Below are 10,636 nucleotides of genomic sequence, written 5' to 3'. Positions count from 1 at the left end.
TATCGCATATTGTTCGTGGGATTTGACTAATTTAAAACAACCCTGAGTATCAACAAAGTGTCAAAGATTTAAAAGAATGTGGCTATGAAAAGTTAGGTACCCTAAGCTAATTCATTGCTAGTGGACCTACGAATTGATTCAAACACTCTGAAAAACAATTTGGAGCAATGCAAGAGAAATTCATATCTTTCAACACCCAGAGGGATCCCACTATTGAGACTATGGTTCCAAAGAAGTTATTACTTCAAAAACAAAACAAAACAAAACAAAAAACAACTCTATATGTACAAGAATATTCAAAGTCAAACATTAAGCTGCTACTATGAGCCAGGTATTTTGCTAAGCACTGAGCATACCAAAAAAACAAATAAATAAATAAATCCCATCTTGCAAGGAATTCTAACAGGGGAAACAATATTCAAACAACTATCTACAACAAGCTACGGACAAGATAAATTCTAAATGATCAATCGAGGGATGGTACTAGATTAAGTGGGATGGGGGAGAGCTTTCTGTTGAAGGTAGGGTATTAGCTGGGACTTAAAAGAAACCGTGAGGCAAGAGAGGGAGTGAGAGAGCATTGGAAGCACGGAGTGGGGTGGGGGGTGGTTGGGAGGGAGAACCAGTGAAAATGTCCAGAGTTGGGGCAGCTAGGTGGCCCAATAGATAGAGCACCGGCCGTGGATTCAGGAGGACCTGATTTCAAATCTGGCCTCAGACACATAACACTTACTAGCTGTGTGACCCTGGGCAAATCACTTAACCCCATTGCCTAACAAAAAAAAAAAAAAGATTAAAAAAAAAAAGAAAATATCCAGAGTTAGGAAATAGATTATCTCATTTGGAGAAGAGCAAGGAAGCCATGGTCTCTGAATGCCAGAGTATCAAAGTGAGAGGAGGGGGAGAAATGTAAGAAGATTGGAAAGGAGGGGCAGGGAACAACAGATTTAAAAAGGCTTTGGATCAGAGGATTTTATATTTATGCTTGGAGGTCATAAAGAGCCATTGAAGTTTATTGAGTGTGGGAGAAGAGGGGAGTGACATGGTCAGAATTATACTTTAGGAAGATCACTTTGACAGCTGAGTGGAGGATGTGCCCGAGTGGAGAGAAACTTGTTTGTTTTGTGTTTTTTTTTTTTTATTTTTAAGCAATTGGGGTTAAGTGACTTGCCCAAGGTCACACAGCTAGTGTCAAGTGTTTGGTCAGAGGCCGGACTTGAACTCAGGTCTTCCTGACTTCAGGGACGGTGCTCTATCCACTTCGCCACCTAGCTGCCCCTGAGAAAAACTTGTGACAGACAGAACAACAGTATTTTATTGCAGTAGTGATAAAGACCAGGGTGGTGACAATGTCAGAGGAGAGAAGTGGGTGTATTTGAGAAATATGGGTGGTTTCCCTGAGGCGCTCCGTACCCAGCACTCTCATTGTTCGCTCTGCCATGGCGTACCGCGGCCAGGGCCAGAAGGGGCAGAAGGTGATGGTGCAGCCCATCAACCTCATCTTCAGGTATCTCCAAAATCGGTCCCGAATTCAGGTGTGGCTATATAAGCAAGTAAATATGCAATAGAGGGCTGCATAATTGGTTTCAATGAGTATGTGAATCTTGTATTGGACGATGCAGAGGAGATTCACTCTAAAACAAAGTCAAGGAAACAACTTGGTTGGATCATGCTAAAAGGACACAACATTACTCTACTACAGAGTGTCTCCAACTAGATGTATATGGTCAGTGAAGTTAGAAGACACTCAAAAGGCAATACTTTTTTTTCTTAGTTACATTCTCTGGGCTTCAAAAGCCAACTACACATTTTTTCCATGTTATTTTGATCTTTTATGATATTATAACAATAAATGGATTGCTTTGGGGTTTGTTTCTATTAAAAAATATTATGAAGATAGAGATAACAGGTCTTGGCAACAATATTGGGTTGGGGGTGGGGGGAGCAGTGTGGAGTGAGAGAGAGTTGAGTAGTCCCGGATGAGGCTTAGGTTGAGAGCCTGGGTGTTTGGGATGATAGTGGTACTCTTGACAGTAGTAGGTAATTTGGAGGGGAAGACTTGGAAGGAACCACAATGAGTTTAGTTTTGGCTATCTTGAGTTGAAGATATCTATGGAACATCCAGTTCAGGATGTTCAGGGAACAGTTGGAGATGGAGACTGGAGGTCAGTAGAGAGATTAGGACTGGATAAGTAGATTTAAGAATCATCAGCAGAAAGATCAAATCCATGGGAGCTGCTGAAATAGCCAAGGTAAATGGTATAGAAGGAGAAGAGAAGAGGGCTCCAGACAAAGCCTTGTGGTAAAAGCCCATGATTAGTGTGTGTGACCTGGGTGAAGCAAAAGAGACTGAGGAGTAGTCAGATAGGTAAAAGGAGATCTAGGAGAGAGTAATGTCCCAAAGAAGAGGAGAAAATACAGGGCAGCTAGGTGGTATAGTGGGTAGATCACTGGCCCTGGAGTCAGGAGGACCTGAGTTCAAATGTGGCCTCAGACACATAACACTCACTAGCTGTGTGACTCTGGGCAAGTCACTTAACCCCAGTTGCCTCACCAAAAAAAAAAGAAAAAGAAAAGAAAATATCAAGGAGAAGAGGGTGATTGAAGTGTCAAAGGCTGCAGAGAGGTTAAGAAGGATGAGCATTGAGAAAAGGCCATTAGATTTGGCAATTAAGAGATTGTTGGTAACCCTGGAGAGAGCACTTTTGATTGAAAGATAAGACTGGAAGCAACACTGTAGGAAGTTAAGAGTGAGAGTAAGGGAAGTGGAGGCACCTATTATATAGATAGCCTCCTCAAGGAGTTCAGCTGCCAAAGGTTGAGGAGTTACAGGACAACAGTGAGTAGGGATGGATAGATCAAATTGGGATTTTTGAGGGTGGGGGAGACACAGTAGTGAAGCAGCCAGTAGACAGAGATTGAAGTGAGAAAATGGAACAAACCTGAAAAAAAGAGAATGGAATGGATCACTTTTGCATATCGAGGGGTTGGCCTTTGCAAGCAAAAGGGCAACCTCAAGTGAAGAGGATAAAGGAGGAGATAGTGACAGAAAACATCTGGGTAATGTTTGATGAGGAGAGGAGAAAAGGAAAATCTCAATGAATGGCTTTTTCTTTTTTTAAGTAAAATATGAGGCAAGGTTTTCAGGTAAGAGTGGGAGGAGGGAAAGGAATCCATGGACGGTTTGAAGAGGTATGAAAAAAAATTTGGAAGGCTTGCTGGGTTGAGTAGGACAGTGAGTTAATTAGGGAGAAAGATTGCCTTGCAGCAGTGAGGGCCCAGTTGAGGTTATATAACAAATTTGTAGTGAATTGCACTATAGATGGTCAGTACTGATTTTCTTGAGAAGCATGTACGTAGGAACAAAAGCAGCAGATGTTAGGAGTGAGGTTGAAGTTTGGGGCATGGGACTCAGGAGGACAGTATGGAATTGAACTGGTTCACCAAGGGGTCAATAAAGGGAAATAAGGAAGGGTCTATAAATAAAAACATGGAGAGTTTGAAAACAAAAATAAAACTGGACAAGTACAACAGACAGTGTTAGTACCATACAGTCAGAATTTTAAAATGTATCATTTCTGTTAACAATTGAGAAACCTTTTCAGTGAAAGTACTTCATTAAGAGGTCTGTTTGGGTATCTGTTGTGTTAAATTTATATCAAAATTTTAAAAATAAAATAATTAAATGTATTTGACTTGTCCTCTTTTTTCCCTAGCCTTACCTGCTTTTATGTGTTTCTACAGCTCTAGCCCTGGTCTTCTTGAAGAAGGAATGGCTTCCTGCTTCCCATTTGAGAAGAGAGAAAATATGTCACTTCTCTTTTAAATAACCCCTCAAATTTTCCTTCATAACTAGAGTTTAGTCATGTTTTTCTTTTTCTTTTGTAAAACCTCAAGATACCAACTGAGTTTATATTTTCTGATGGCCACTGGGAATTGTGTGAAAACAAAGATCAAAAACTAAATTTATATACATATAATATATATATATGTCATATGTATGTAAATGTGTATATATATATAACATATATAAATATTTACCCAGTTAACACATTAACTACAAGCATCAGTTTTTGCTACCTACTCTCACTGAAAATAGTTTAGAATATGAAACTTTGAAAAAAAAGTAGTTGGCGATCTTGCTTTCCTTTTATTATAATTTGAGCCTGGATTATTATAGCTACTTGTGATGTGACTTTGGACAAGTCACTTAATCTAAGAACCCTTGGTTTTTTATCTGCTAAATGGGGATAATATTAATAAATGTAGTACCTACCTCAAACAATTGTTGTGAATATGACTAATATGGAAATGTTTTGCATGATTGAATATATATAACCTATCCAAATTTCTTACTGTCTCAGGGAGAGAGGAGGGCAGGAATGGAGGGAGAGAATTTAGAACTCAAATTTTAAAAAATGAATATTAAAAATTATTTTTACATGTAGTTGGGAAAATAGTATTTTAAAAGGGATTGTTGTGGCACTTAAATAAAATAATATATGTAAACTGCTTTGCAAACTTTAAAGCACTATAATTGTTAATTATTATTATTCTGTCTCTCCTATGATCCTTGCTCCTGGGAATCATATAATCTTGTAGAGGAGATATAACCTAGAATTATAGAAATTAGAAAGGCCATTTAGTCCAACAAAATGCAGAGGTTTTCATCTATAGGATCCATGAACAGGGCTCATTGAGCTTCTGCTTATAGCTTGAATACTTCCAGTGAAGTTCACTATCCCATTACCCAGTCCATTGCTGGACAGCTCTAATTGCCGTGTTGGAAGCTCATTCTTGATTTGGAACTGAAGCCTACATCCTTGTAATTGTTACCCTCTTGGATTCTGTAACATAATCTTCTTCTCCATGATAATCTTTTAAATACCTTAAGACAACCTATGCCCTGTCACTTGAATGAGTCAGTAGATATAACCCTAGAATGCCTTTGTCGGTCAACAAATATATGTTTGTTTTGTGTTTTTTATTTTTTAGGCAATTGGGGTTAAGTGACTTGCCCAGGGTCACACAGCTAGTAAGTGTCAAGTGTTTGGTCAGAGGCCGGATTTGAACTCAGGTTTTTCTGACTTCAGGGCCGGTGCTCTATCCACTGTGCCACCTAGCAGCCCCTTCAACAAATATATGTGCCAGGCACTGTGCGAAATGTTGAGTTTAAAAAATAGCCAAGACAATTCCTACCCTCAAGGAGCTCATGATCTAACGGAGAAAGCAACAAGCGGAAAAAAAAAAGTGTACAGAAATATATACAGGATAAATAAGAAATAATTTAGGAAAGGAAGAGACTAGAATTCAGAGGAGTTGGGAAAGGCTTCCTGTAGAAGATGGGATTTTGGTAGGACTTGAAACCAGAGAAAGTAGTATGTAGAGATGAGGAGGGAGAGCATTCCAGGCATGGGGGACATAATACCTTTATGGCGCATAACCTCAGCTGAGGTTGTACTCTTACCAGGTAATCTGGTTCCCTACTGTGTTTCCCATAGAAGCAGTTTCAACCATTTCCTCCTTCCTCTACTCACCAACTCCCACACCCCCAACAAATGAATTCCATCTTTGAGAAAACTGGAACCAGTCTTCCTTCTAGATACTATCTCTTCTTTTTGGTTTAAAAACACCAGGTTCTCTTCATACTTTTCTAACTACTACTTTTCTGTGACACTACTTTATATTGGTTCTCCTCTTGCCTGTATGTTGCTTCTCAGTCTCTTTTGCTAGATCACCATCGTCTCCTTCCATTAAGTATGTGTAGCCCTCAAAGCCCAGTCCTAGAAGAGTACTCTCCAGGAAAAGTGTTCTCACTCTTTCCCCACCTCTCTCATCAACTTTAGTGAACTAAATTATCCTCTCTTTGCAGAAAACTCCCAAATCTATATCTCTCTCCTGACGTATAATCTTACATAGTCAACTGCCTATTGGTCATCTCCACTAGGCATCTCAAACTCAACATTTCCAAAATAATACTCATTATATTCCCCACCCCACCCCATCCCAACCCTCCCCACAAAAAAAAAACCTCATCCTCCATACTTTCCTATTCTTGAGAGTACCATCATCCTTCTAGAATTCAGACTTATAATGTCAGAGTCATCCATTACTCTTCTCCCTCCATAACCTTCATATCAAATCAGTTGCCAGGGCTACTGGCAGTTCCACAAACATCACATGCCATTTCCTGTCTCTCTGCCTTTGCAGACTCTCTTCCCATCCCTTGAAAGCATTTCCACCTCAGTTCCAATCCTTAGAATCCCTAGCTTCATCCAAGGCTTAGGTTCATGTAAAGATAGATTGGAACCCAATGGTGGCGAGCTTTAAATGCAAGGATGAAGATTTTGTATTTTTATGCTACAGCAAAGGTTCTTAACTTTTTTTCTGTCATGAATCCCTTTGCCAGTCTGGTAAAGTCTATAGACTCTTCAGAATAACATTTTAAATGCATAAAATAAAATACATAGGATTATAAAGGAAACTAATTACATTGAAATAGAGCTATCTACCTAGCCATCTGGTGTGTTTTGTTTTTTTTTTTAAGTTCATAGACCCCAGGTTAAGAACCTTGTCCTAAAGGTAACAACAGGGAGCCTATAAATTTTTTTTTTAGAGAGGCAATCCGGGTTAAGTGACTTGCCCAAGGTCACACAGCTATAAGTGTCAAGTGTCTGAGGCCAGATTTGAACTCAGGTCCTTTTGACTCCATGGTCCAAGCTCTTTCCACTGCATCACCTAGCTGCCCTGTGCCTAGATCTAGATCTAGTTGATCTAGTTGGTCTAACCACAATAGTTTCCTAAAGATTATCTCTACTCTCTTCTCCAATCCATCCTTTATAGTGCTGGTAGCCTAGCCTTTATGCTTAGACCTGGTTATAACACTCCTCTAAGAAAAAGAAAAAACTTCAGTAGTCTCTATTGTCAACTGAGTAAAACTCAAATTTCTTCATCTAGATTCAAGGCTTTCCAAAATCTTGCACTATACAATTTTATAGCCTTTTGTCATTCTATCCCCTTCCACATGCTCTCCAGTTTAGCAAAACTAAAGTACTCACTATTGAACTATACTATCCCTACACAAGGTTATAATATTCCCCATTGCCTGTCTTCTCCTGTCTTCTCTTGTAATGACTCCCTATATCCTCATCTTTTAAGGCCCAACTTAAATCCCATTTTTAACCATGAAGACTTCCCTGATTCTCATCAGCTGGTAATGATCTTTTTCCCAATCAGACCTCACTCACATAGCATTGTATTTGCAACTCTACTGCACTTACGCATTTGTTGTTTTATAATTATTTGTGTATGTGTCATCTCTTTCCAATAAACTAAATTCCCTACAGACATGGATTCTGTCTTAAAGAAACTTTATAACTCCAACAGTAGCTAACAAAAAATTCCATACACAGCAGATACTTACTAAATGTTTTTCATATTGAATATCTACCCTTAATCATTTCTTCTCTGAGATCAACAAACCTAGTTCTTTCAGTTCTATCTGTAACATGATTTCAAAACTCCTCAGTATCAGGTTGCCCAATACTGAAAACACTCTAGGTATTCAAGTCCATCTTTATTAGTGGTCCCCAGAATTAAACACAATACTCAGTATATAGCCTGACCAGTATGGAATAGATTATTGTTTTCCCATAACTGGATACTATATTTCTATGAATATAGTCTTTGGGAGTCTCAGTGTACCACACATGTTGTACATCTGTCATTTTTCATTCTAGTACATCCCTTTTTTGGTCATACATATCCTGGAGAATGTCTCATATGCCATTTTCCACACACAAACCTTAGTAACTTGCTATAGGCTGCTTATGCCCACTGCATATAATAAAACTATCCTAGTTTTGTATTATCTATGAATTTAATAAGCATTCCTTCAATGTTCATTGATAAAAATGCTGAACAGTATAGAAATAAGGACAGAGCCTTCTGGAACTCCAATAAAGACTTTCTTTGGAATTTAATGGATCTGTAATCTCATTTATTATGATAGTGTAGATCACAACCCATCCAAACTTGCCCATCCTGTGTGATTCCAGTCCATGTTCCCATAATAAGTTCACTACAGGGTTGTGCTCAACATACTGAGAGCCTTCCCTATGTTCTCCCAACAACTTGAAGATACCAGCAAAAACATATGAGCAGTCCCCTCAATCTCACTACAAGATTAGCTCATATTTTCATTCATGATCTGATGGCATCTCTTGTGCTACTTCCCCTAAATTAAATATAGGACACAAATAGAGAACAATGCAAAAAGTGTTTAGTGAAATCTAATGTTCAGACCAGTTTTATATGTTTTTCTTTTTTTAAGGCAATCAGGGTTAAATGACCAGCCCAGGCTCACATAGGTAGTAAGTACCTGAGGTTAGATTTGAACTCAGGTCCTTCTGACTCCAGGGCAGGTGCTCTATCCACTTTTCCACCTAGCTGCCCCCTTGTTTTCTTAATAGCTTCACTAAAGGCATATATGTCTTATAAATAATAATAACCTTTAGCGCAATTCAATTCAGCAAACATTAAGAGCCTACTATTGGGTATTGGGTGTTGGGGTACAACAATAAATAACATACTTCCTGTTCTCAAGGAACTTATATTTTACTAAGGAGGATATAATTACAATTAAGGGTACCACCATCCTCCCAGTCACCCAGGCTTGTAACCTTGGCATAATCCTCATCTCTCTCTCCCCCAATATTCAATTAGTTGCTAGTCCTGTCATCTACCTTCATAACACTTCTCCTAGACGCCCCATTCCCTCTGACATTGCCACCACCTTGATGCATATCCTCATCACCTTTTGCCTCAACTATTGCAATAGACTTTTGGTTGGTCTCCCTGCCTCAAGTCTTTTCACTTAAGTCTGTCCTCTACTCAGCTGTCAAAGTGATCTTCCTAAAGCACAGGTCTGACTATGTCACTTCCCTACTCAACCATCTCTAGTGGTTCCCTATTACCAACAGAATCAAATATAAAATCCTTTGTTTAGCATTCAAAGCCCTTCATAATAGCCCTTTTCTAACCTTCCCATCTTCTTATACTTTACTCCTCATCCCTTTGCAATCTAGTGTCACCGATATCCACACACAAGATATTCCATCTCCCTACTCTGGGCATTTTTACCTGCTATTCCTCATGCTTGGAATTCTCTCCTTCCTCTTCTCTGCCTTTTGGCTTTCCTGACTTTCCTCATGTTTAAGCTAAATTTGCTCTTTCTACTGGCAGCCTTTCTCAGACTTTCTCATCCTTAACCTTATTGTCTTTTATTTTAAGATTATCTCCAATTCATTCTATATACATCTTGTTAGTACAGAGTTGTTTGCATGTTGTCTCCCCCATTAAACTATGAGCTCTTTGAGAACAGGAACTGGGTTTTTTTTCCCTTTCTTTGTATTCCCAGTGCTTAGCACAGTGCCTGGTACATAGCAGGTACTTATTAGATGCTGTTGACTTATTGTCTTGACATGCTTCATGAAAGTGTCACGGGACAAGGAAGAGATGTAGGGAAATATGAGGAAAGCAAGATCACTTTTGGCCCAATTTCTTCATCTGTAAAATAAGAATGTTAAAGGATATCTAAGTTACTTCCAAACTCAAAATTCTATGAACTGGGAAGAGAAGGAAGACCACACTGAAGGTGACATTGGAATTAAACATGGAAAGAAGAAGATTTTCTGATAGGTCAAGAGGAGAAAGGCATGCATCCCAGACCTGGAAGAGAGTCAAGTTAAGGAACAAAAGACTCTATCAACTTCTAGTTTGACTGGAACATATAGTACTATACATATAGTACATATAGTACATATAGAATGGAAGTAATGGAAGTAACGAGAAATAAGAATGGAAAGGTAACTGGAACCAGACTGTGGAGAGCTTTAATATCAAGATACAGAGTTTATGTTTCGTCCTGTAGGCAACAGGCAACCCTGCAAGGATTGGGTTTTGTTTTTGGTTTATGGGGCTTTTGGTGGGGTAGAGGGAGTGTGGAAGAGAGTTAAGGTTAGTGATATGTTAGTACCTATGCATTAAAAAGATTATTTCTGCAGCTGTGTGAAAAAACGAATAATCAACAACATTGAACAAACATTTATTAAGGGCCTGCTGTGTATAAAGCACTGTCCTAGGCCTTGAGGGTGATACAAAGTTTAGATAAGTCATGGTTCCTGCATTCATGTAGCTTTTGGTTCAGTAGGAAGAAGACATAATGACAATAAGTAAGCTGAAATTGGAGAAGGAAATGACAAACTGTTCCAGTATCTTTGCCAAGAAAATCCCATGGCCAGTAGGGTCCATGGGGTCTTGAAGAGTTGGATATGACTGAATGACTAAACACTAAAAACAACAAGTTGAAATTATATTTAAAAAAAAAAGCCAGAACACACAATTCTACAGCTTTATAACCCCCATATCATCCTGAAGAGGTCTAGAGGTTTGGCGTGCTTGGAAACCCCAAGATCACAACGCCGGGCCCTGCCTGAAAGAATTCAACTCAAATCTTCTTCTAGTCAGAGAAAAAGTATATTAGAGATAAATCATATAGGCCAGTCTCTTAAGTAATCTGAAGGTAGTAACACCCATAGGTGAAGTGGACTGAGTTGTCACAAAAAAAAAAAAAAAA

The 10,636-nt window shown here is 38.8% G+C and overlaps 1 pseudogene; it reads left to right on the top strand.

The window, feature by feature from the left end:
• Positions 1-1,436: 1,436 nt before the first annotated feature.
• LOC114044035 lies at positions 1,437-1,717 on the top strand (annotated as a pseudogene).
• The last annotated feature ends 8,919 nt before the right edge of the window (positions 1,718-10,636 follow it).

The sequence above is a fragment of the Vombatus ursinus genome, unplaced genomic scaffold (assembly GCF_900497805.2).
Source record: "Vombatus ursinus unplaced genomic scaffold, bare-nosed wombat genome assembly UNPS02014772.1, whole genome shotgun sequence".
Classification (NCBI taxonomy): domain Eukaryota; kingdom Metazoa; phylum Chordata; class Mammalia; order Diprotodontia; family Vombatidae; genus Vombatus; species Vombatus ursinus.
This window is presented reverse-complemented; position numbering and strand designations above follow the sequence as displayed.